At 46.0% G+C, this 9,686-nt stretch overlaps 1 protein-coding gene across 4 annotated transcripts in view; it reads right to left on the minus strand.

Moving 5' to 3' along the window:
• KMT5B (lysine methyltransferase 5B) overlaps positions 1-996 on the minus strand; it is a 42,257-nt gene extending 41,261 nt beyond the window's left edge. Inside the window, exon 1 of one of the 4 annotated variants that reach the window (XM_074273813.1) lies at positions 877-996. The gene's annotated coding sequence lies outside the window, so the exon portion shown is untranslated. Of the gene's footprint in view, positions 1-223; positions 412-777 lie in introns of those variants that run through there. The other 3 variants (XM_074273812.1, XM_074273811.1, XM_074273814.1) reach the window with 3 other exon arrangements.
• Positions 997-9,686: the final 8,690 nt, after the last annotated feature.

Below are 9,686 nucleotides of genomic sequence, written 5' to 3' on the forward strand. Positions count from 1 at the left end.
CGGCTCACCCCCCCCCCCCCGTCGGCCGGTCGGAGGCTGTGGGGGGACCTATTCGTCCCCACCTCCTCCGCCCCCTTCCCCGCGGGGCGCACGCTGTCTTCCCACCCAGATGTTAGGCCCCCGCCCAGATGTGCTCCCCCTGCTGCCGGGCCCAGATGTTTGCCCCTCACCGCCCCCCCCCCATCCCGGCTCCTAGCCCGGCTCCCTCCCCGGCGTTACTCACCGCCCGAGCGCCGCCCGCTCCCCCTCGGGAGGAGGACGGGGCCGGGGTCGGAGGCCGGCTGCCCCGCGGCTCCGTGCGGGGCACGCGCTGCCCGCGGCCCTTTCCGCCCCCAAAGAAAATTAATCACCAAAAAATAATTCCAGAGAAAAAATGGAGAGTAAAATCCAAGATGGCGGCGGCGTCGCCGCAGCACCGCCCGCTTCCTCCGCCGCCGCCGGCAGAGAAAGGAGTCCCAGCTGCGGGCCCGGCTCCCGCCCCCTCCCTCCGCCCGCCCCGCGCGCTCCCGGCGCCCTCCCTCCCCCCGCGCGCCCCCGGCAGGCCGTCCTCCTCTCGAGCGCGTGCGCGCCCCCGGCCCACGCCTCCTAGGCCCCGGACGTGGGGGGCAGCGCGCGCGCCCCCGGGCCTGGCCGTGAGGGCCGGCGCGCGCGCTCCCGGGACCTCGACGTCGTGCGCGCGTCACCCCCCCCTCCTTTTACCACCCCCCCCCACCCTCGGGGCCGCGGCCGTGGCTCGGCCCCCGGCCTCGGCCCTCGGGCCCGGGCCTCCGCGCTCACCTCCGCCTCCGGAGCGGCCGCAAGACCGGAGAGGCATGGGCCGGGCGGCGCTCCGCGTCCCGGGGCTGGCGCCTCGCCTCGCCGTGCGCGGCCGCTCACCTCATAGCCCCGGCCCGGACCCACCCGGGGCGGCGGCGGCGGCGGCGGCGGAGGGGCACGGAAAGGAGTCCCGAAGCCCGGCCCGGCGCCCGCGGCGGAAGGAGAAAAGTTATGTTTTAAAAAACGAGAGCCGGTCCCCGCTGTCCCTGCACGCCGACCTCGCGGCGGAGGGATCCCGAAGAAGTTCTCCCCACACGGGAGGGCGGGGGTGCGGAAGCAAGGGATCCCTCCGCCCTGACGGCTGCCCTTTAAATGGCGGGCGGAGGCTCCACGGCGCCGCCCCCCCGCAGGGCGTCCCCCCTTCCAGGGAGCGCGCGTCGGATAGGAGTACAGTCTTGTAGCGCCCCCTGGAGTTGACGGCCGGAGTTTCCTTGAGACTTGCTAGGATCTGCTAGCCTGGGAAACTAAGGGCCACAGCGCCCCCGACGCCCCGGAGTAGGGGAGCCCCACAACAACAACCCCTAGTAAGGAGCTCCTACAGCGCCCCCTGGTGCCCGGGAGTGAAGGGCACCACGGTGCCCCCTGCTGTCTTGGCGAACGCCCCCTAGTAGTCCCACAGCGCCCTCTGGCGCCCCGGATGCCCTGAGACCTGCGCGGTTCTATCCCTGAGGGAGATAGGGCAGGACTTGCATCATCACCCTCAGAAGGGACTGAACCCCAGAATCCTGGACTCCTGGTGAATAAGCCACTTCATCCGTTTGCCTCCACTTCCTCATCTGCAACATGGGGATAATCAGTTTTCCTGCTCCTTCCCTCTGGGGGTCCCCCCTCTTTACCCCTCCTGCCACTTGCTTTTCCGTATGTCTGCCTGGTATCCCCGTGCAGCGCCTTGTACACAGCAGGTGCCTAATGCTTGTTCACGGACAGACTGATAACCCCCCAATCCCAGGCCTGTTTTGGCCGAGGACTCTCCTTGGCACAGAGTCCCCTGCGCGGGGCAGATCCCCAGGGCTCATTACCAGAAGAGCTCGGCACCAATGGCGGAAAGCAAGAGCAGAGCTTCCTGGACTCGGACCACGTACGGCCGGGGAGCTTCCCGGTGTCTCATCCCCTTCAATTTGTCAGGCTACAAGGACGAAACCAAGAGAAAGGACAGGCACAGGAGAATTACCCACTGGGGGGGTCCGTCCCAAGTCATCAGGAAAAGTCCTGAACGCCCAGGAAACGAGGAGCCGCTGGGAAAAGCATCCCAGGCCTGAGGCACAACCTGCCCTTTGCATCAGCCCACCCGAGGCCCTTCTGCGCGCATCTGCCATCTCTTCTGGCCGCCACAGTCCTACCCCAGGCGTGTTCGGCCCCTCCCATGGAGGGGCATCCGGCAGCTTCCGTTCCTTCCCGCGCCAAGGAGCTGCTCTTCATGCTGTGGCCCTTTCTTTTTCCTGCCTCTTACGCTTTTGCTGTCTGATGGGTGTGAAGTCAAACCTCTGTTGTGGTTTGCATTTCTTTTCCCTTTCAGAGATTGATATTTTTATGTTTTACATCACCCACATTTCCCAAAGTATCCTCACCCCCTCCAAGAAGTCCATGCTTTATAAAGAAGAATAAAATAGAAAAGAACCAACATATCAAGTCTTCTTACATTCCAGTGTTCCACTCATACTCCTCCACCCTCTGCAAAGAAGGGAGAAAGGTAGATTCTCATTTCTTCTTTGGGACCAAGCTTAGTCATTACAATTTGATGGCATTTTGATTGCTTCGTGGTTGTGGCTCTTCATCCTGGAAATTATCACAGTCATTGTATAGATTATTGTCCTGGTTCGGTTGACTTCACTTGGCTTTATTTCCTGTGTCTGTCCATACTTCGTTTCTTATGGCAAACTTCATGTTGTTCTTCAGAGTCTTCCTTTGTTTGTACTTTTTTATTATAAAAGGTGCTGCTAAAATGATTAAACTTGTGGTTCATGAATGTTATGGAGGATCACTGTTCTGTAAGAAAGCATTGAATGGGACGGAAAAGAAGAAAGAGAAAAATGGAAAGATCTCTGTGAACTGATGAAGAGTGGAGGCTTCAGAACTGGGAAACTGACAACAGCCATGGCCACTTGACCATGAAACAATAGGAATGAAATAGTTGTGTTGAAAAATAATAAAGAACAAGCCTTGTTTCAGAAAAATATGAGAAATAATGTTCCTATCTACTCTGGGCTTGAGGTAGCTCCACAAATGCTGCCCATTGAATGTATTTTGAGACAACACTTATACACTTCGTTTTTGTTTTTTTTGGTCTTAAAAATGATGTTTCACAATAGTCAATGACTAGTCATCTAATTCCAACTCCTGGATAAAAATTCACTATTTCTCAAAAATTGCTGGGGAAATTGGAAACTAGTATGGCAGAAACTAGGCATTGACCGACACTTAACAACCTATGAAGATAAGGTTGGAATGAGCTCATAATTTAGACATAAAGAGTGATATTATAAGCAAATTAAAAGAACAAGGGATAGTCTACCTCTCAGATGTGTGGAGAAGGAAAGAATTTATGGCCAAAGAAGAACTAGAGTATATTATGAAATGCAAAATAGATAATTTTGATTATATTAAACTAAAAAGATTTTGTACAAACAAAATCAATGCAGCCAAGATTAGAAGGGAAGCAGGAAAACTGGGGGGAAATTTTTTACATCCAATGGTTCGGATAAAGGCCTCATTTCTAAAATATATAGAAATTGACTCAAATTTATAAGAATACAAGCCATTCTCCAACTGATAAATGATTGAAGGGTGTGAACAATTTTCAGATGAAATTAAAAGCCATTTCTAGTCATATGAATACTCTAAATCACTATTACAGAAATGTACATTAGGGCAATTCTAAAGTACCACTATACACTTCTCAGATTGGCTAAGATGACAGAAAAAGATAAATGTTAGAGGGGATGTGGGAAAACTGGGACACTAGTATATAATTGGTGGAGTTGTGAACTGATTCACTCATTCAGGAGAGCAATTTGGAACTATGCCCAAAAGGGCTGTAAAACTGTGCATACCCTTTGATCTCTACTATATATCCCAAAGAGATCATAAAAAAAGGAAAAGGACCCGTATGTGCAAAAATGTTTGTGGCAGCCCTTTTTGTAGTGACAAGGAGCTGGAAACTGAATGGATGCCCATCAATTGGAGAATGGCTGAATAAATTATGGTATATGAATGTTATGGAATATTATTGTTCCCTAAGAAATGATCAGGAGGATGATTTCAGAGAAGCCTGAAAGTTATATAAATTGATGCTGAGTGAAATGAACAGAACCAGGAGATCACTGTACATGGCAACAGCAAGATTATGTAATAATCTATGGTAATGCACTTGATAGAGCACATTTATAGCTCTTTTCAACAATGAGATGATTCAGTTCAATTCCAATAGACTTGTGTTGGAGCGAGCCATCTACATCCAGAAAGAGGATTGTGGAGACTGAGTATGGATCACAACATAGTATTTTCACCTTTTTGTTGTTTCCTTGACTTTTTTCCTTTCTCATTTTTTCCCCCTTTTTGATCTGATTTTTCTTGTGCAACATGATAAGTGTGGAAATATGTTTAGAAGAATTACACATGTTTAACTTGTATTGGATAACTTGCTGTGTGGGAGGAGGGGAATGGAGGAAGGAAAGGAGAAAAATTTGGAACATAAGGTTAAACTATATTTGTATTTTGAAAATAAAAAACTTAAAATTTATTTTTAAATACAGAAAAGCTGTATGGAATGGCTTTTTGGAATGGGGCAGATACTGGGGGAAACTATGGGAATGTGAAAAACTAAGAGACCAATTAAAAACTTAATTTTTTAAAGTGCTATACTATTTATTGCAATGTAAAGTTATCCTGGGGGTGGGGAGGAGGAGTTTAATACAGATTATTATTGTGACATAGAAAAAAAAGAAAATGAGACTGGATTCATTCATATCTAGATCTTCCCAGATCCATTTCCCTATGCATTGTGCCTCCTCAGTGTCCCTTTTTCCATCAAGAGTGCACTACTCTTCCAGCCTTGAAAGAGCTTCATATTATTTGTAATTTTGTGAAGATTCTTATTTACTCAGCTGTGTACACATTATGTTCTTTGCCCCCAATCCTAGCATAATGTCAATTCCTGGAGGACATGGGATGTCTCATTTTTCTCTCTATGTCCTTGGGGCTCAGCACAGTGCCAAGCACATGGGGAAAGAAGGAAGGAAACAAGCATTTGTTAAGTGCCTACTAGGTGCCAAATACTCTGCCAAGCTCTTTCCAGACAGGATCTCATTTGATTCCTGCCCCAGCCTTTGAGGGAGGAGCTGTAATTATCCTCATTTTGAGGATATTATTCCTCAGATGAGGGACCTGAGGTAGAGGGCCATCTAGCTAGTAAATACTTGAGGCCAGATTTGAACTTGGTCCTGACTCCAAATCCGGTGCAATGGATTCACCCCCAAATGGGGTGCTCTGTCTGTGTTGATAAAAGGAGATCTTGCAGCTTTTGTTCCCTCATCCACACACCATGTAAAGCTTCCCTCTCTCACTTGAGGTCAGAGACTGCATCTCTCCCCTCCACCTTTATCCCTTTTGTACTGGAACAAAGTCTCGGGCCCCTCCACAAGTGGGCAGCATGGCCAGCTCTCAGAAACCCTTCCTGGGTAAAAGGGACCAGGGAGATGCGCAGGCTGGTCTGGATCGAGTTATTATGACACTTCCTCCATCCCATCATTCCAATTCACTGCTCACCTTCCATGTTGATCTGCCAGGGGCCCTCCGAGCTCCAGGGCTTGTCGATGCTGGGGAGCAACAGGGCCACTGCACCCACAGACAAGTGTCTGAGGAAAACCTCAAGGAAGGGAGAGGAGGAGGGGGTGTGCCCCGGGAATGCTGGGCCGGGAGTGGGGGGGTCCTAGTCATGGACCCGTGATTGCTGGGGGTGAACACATAAGAGTGGAGGAAAATGGAGAGTTAAATTCAGAAAGTTATTCAACAGTCCAGTTCAACTGCCCTGGACTTTATGGAGTGTGTATTTGCTTAGAGGCAAAAGGGGATAAGAACAACCAGGAGAGCCAGGAAGGAGAATTGAGCAATTAGGAAGCTCTTCTAGCAATCTGAGAACAATGGGATGGGATGGCAAAGTGGGAAGTCAGTGAAGAAGACATTTGTGAAAGATCCCATGGAGTTAGAATGGGCAAGACTTGGTTTTGGGGCCTTTTTTAATTGAAGCTTTTTATTTTCAAAACATATGCAAGGATAATTTTTCAACATTGAGCCTGGGCAACACTTGTTATACTGATTAAATATGGAAGATGAGAAATAACAAAGGCAGGGAGGGATTCCTTTAAAGTGTCAAGAGTGCTAAACACAGAATAAGTGGAGGCTGGCAAGGAAAATTAAGCAAAAAAAAGTGGGGGATGGAGGGGAAAAATTATAGTTAGTGAAAGTGAGTCAGAGAAAAGGTCAGCACTTTCTAGCTGCTCAGGGCAAATGGAAAGTGATAGTAAATGGTGGAGAATAGGGGAGGAAACTGCTCATCTCTTCTTGGATTCCCATTTTCTCTGCCAAGAACAATGACCTTTGGACTAGAGGACAGAACAAAAATGATTAATGCCCCAGATAAGGAGCTGGTTACCCTTGATGACTCCACATCACTCACCTGGCCCAAGTGAATCACACAAAGTCCTGGCCATTCTCTCTTGGAGAACAGAAGTACAAAACTGGAAACGGCATGTCTGGATTTAAAAAGGAAGGAGGGACAGAGAATGAAGACTGCAGTCTCTAAGCCAGGAACTTGGATTTGATTCCCTGTGAGAATGTTTTAAAGTATTATTTCTAGGTGGTTAATGAATATTCAGAAACAGATTCATCTTAAAAAATTATTGGAGGGGTGGAGGATAGCAGACAAAATGTGTACCACCTGCTAAGGAGCGTCTGTAGACTCAGGACTTAGACAATTCCCCAATCTGGGGACATCTTTGAACTTGGTTTTTTGGGACTGTATTTTTGGGAGAGAGGAGCTGGACTTTGCTCTTCCTTTTGAGAGCTTCGGGGAGAGGGAGAAGTGTTAAGGTCCTCTGCATTCCCCAGGACTCTAATGTGCAGGATACAGCAGTAGAACTTGTGGAGTGCCCTAGAGATGGCCAAGAGCCATGGTTGATGAGACGGCTCAAGCAACTAGCCCAGACACCTCTGTCCTGGGACAAGGAGCATTTCCCCACTACCTAACTGAGAACTCATGGGTGTTTTGTCTCTCCTTCCTTCTGAAGAGAGGCAAGAGTTAAAGGAAGAAGCAGCTGATGCTGCCTCTGGAGCCAGAGAAGCTCTGAACTTCTTCCTGTCCAATAAACTGTCCTTTCAATATTTATAGTATTTATAGGACTAATACTTGTCAAATGAAAATGTGCAGACCATGAGTTCTTCTTTGTGTGATTAATCCTGGTGCAGGTGTACAGATTCAAGAAGAAATTTTTATCTCTGCAGAATTGAGAAATAGTCCCTCTTCAAGTGTGGATGAAGCATGAGGGAAAGGGAAAAGCATTTATTAAGCACCTGCTGTGTGCAAGACCATGTTAAGTACTTTGTAAATGTAATTTCCTTTGAGATAGATGTTGCTATTATCCCATTTTCTAATTGAGGAAACTGAGATGGATGGAAGTTAAGCAGCTTGCCCAAAATCACACAGTAAAGTCAGATTTGAACTCAAATTTTCCTCTCTCCTGACTCAGCACTCTCTACATGAGAGAGAAAGGAGGAAAGAGTATCCCCTTTGGAAGTTCCACTAGCAAGAGATGGAAAATGATATTATACCCAGAAGCAAACAAGAAAGTCCAGAAGTAGGGAGCAGATTTTAGATGAATAAGCAGACTTGAGATAAGTAAACACAAGCTCCAAGGTGATATGCTACATTGTTATAGTCCAGCTCCTGTACTGAATTAAGGGTGTGAATTTACTGGGAACAGGCAGAACGAGTCTCCAATATGAACTCTTCAAAGTTTATTGATCAGAGAGACAAATATATATACCTCAAATGTTCACAGATTTGATACAAAGTACATTCTTTGAAGTTCCTATAGTTTTCTCTAATAAATAAGATCTATTGAGATGTGAATGATTAAGACCCAGATTTTGGTCCATTAGACAGAAATACAAATAGTTGAGATGTACATCAGGGCAAAATTTATCATACCGTTGTCTCAATTAACTTTCTCCCATAAGCCTTCGGTCTCTATTGTGGGCTCTTTTTCCTGTCTTAAGTTCAAAGTCCTTAATTCAAAAAGTGGGGTTTGTGTTTTGCTTCAGTCCCTAGATTATTAATGTATTATATTGACAAGCTGTCTCTGCTATTTCAATAGGGAAAGAGAATTTTGATGAGCCAAGTTACTATAAGATTTAAGACCTGGAACATCTATATCAATCTAGTCTTTGACAAACCCAAAGATACCAACATTAGGGATAAAAATTCATTATTTGGAAAAAAACTTTTGGAAAAACTGGAAATTAGTATGGCAGAAATTAGATATGGATCCACACTTAACATCATATACCAAGATAAGATCAAAATGGGTCCATGATTTAGGCATAAAGAATGAGATCATAAATAGACCAGAGGAACAGGGAATAGTCTACCTCTCAGACTTGTGGAGGAGGAAGGAATTTATGACCAGAGGAGAAATAGAGATCATTATTGATCACAAAATAGAAGATTTTGATTACATCAAATTAAAAAGTTTCTGTACAAACAATACTAATGCAAACAAGATTAGAAGGGAAGTAACAAATTGGGAAAATATTTTTACAGTTAAAGGTTCTGATAAAGGTCTCATTTCCAAATTATATAGAGAACTGATTCTAATTTATAAGAAATCAAGCCATTCTCCAGTTGATTAATGGTCAAAGGATATGAACAGACAATTCTCAGATGATGAAATTGAAACTATTTCCACTCATATGAAAGAGTGTTCCAAATCACTACTGATCAGAGAAATGCAAATTAAGACAACTCTGAGATACCACTACACACCTGTCAGATTGGCTAAGATGACAGGAACAAATAATGATGAATGTTGGAGGGGATGTGGGAAAACTGGGACACTGATACATTGTTGGTGGAGTTGTGAAAGAATCCGGCCATTCTGGAGAGCAATTTGGGACTATGCCCAAAAAGTTATCAAACTGTGCATACCCTTTGATCCAGCATTGCTGTTATTGGGCTTATATCCCAAAGAAATACTGAGGAGGGGAAAGGGACCTGTGTGTGCCAAAATGTTTGTGGCAGCTCTTTTTGTTGTAGCTAGAAACTGGAAGGTGAATGGATGTCCATCCGTTGGAGAATGGTTGGGTAAATTATGGTATATGAAGGTTATGGAATATTATTGCTCTGTAAGAAATGACCAGCAGGAGGAATACAGAGAAGCTTGGAGAGACTTACATCAACTGATGCTGAGTGAAATGAGCAGAACCAGAAGATCGCTGTACACCTCAATGCTGTATGAAGATGTATTCTGATGGAAGTGGAAATCTTCAACATAGAGAAGATCCAACTCACTTCCAGTTGATCAATGATGGACAGAAACAACTACACCCAGAGAAGGAACACTGGGAAGTGAATGTAAACTGTTAGCACTACTGTCTATCTACCCAGGTTACTTATACCTTCAGAATCTAATACTTAATGTGCAACAAGAAAATGGTATTTACACACATATATTGTATCTAGGTTATACTGTAACACATGTAAAATGTATGGGATTGCCTGTCATCAAGGGGAGGGAGTAGAGGGAGGCAGGGGATAATTTGGAAAAATGAATACAAGGGATAATGTTTTTTAAAAATTACTCATGCATATATACTGT

The sequence above is a fragment of the Sminthopsis crassicaudata genome, chromosome 6 (genome assembly GCF_048593235.1).
Source record: "Sminthopsis crassicaudata isolate SCR6 chromosome 6, ASM4859323v1, whole genome shotgun sequence".
In the NCBI taxonomy this organism is placed as follows: domain Eukaryota; kingdom Metazoa; phylum Chordata; class Mammalia; order Dasyuromorphia; family Dasyuridae; genus Sminthopsis; species Sminthopsis crassicaudata.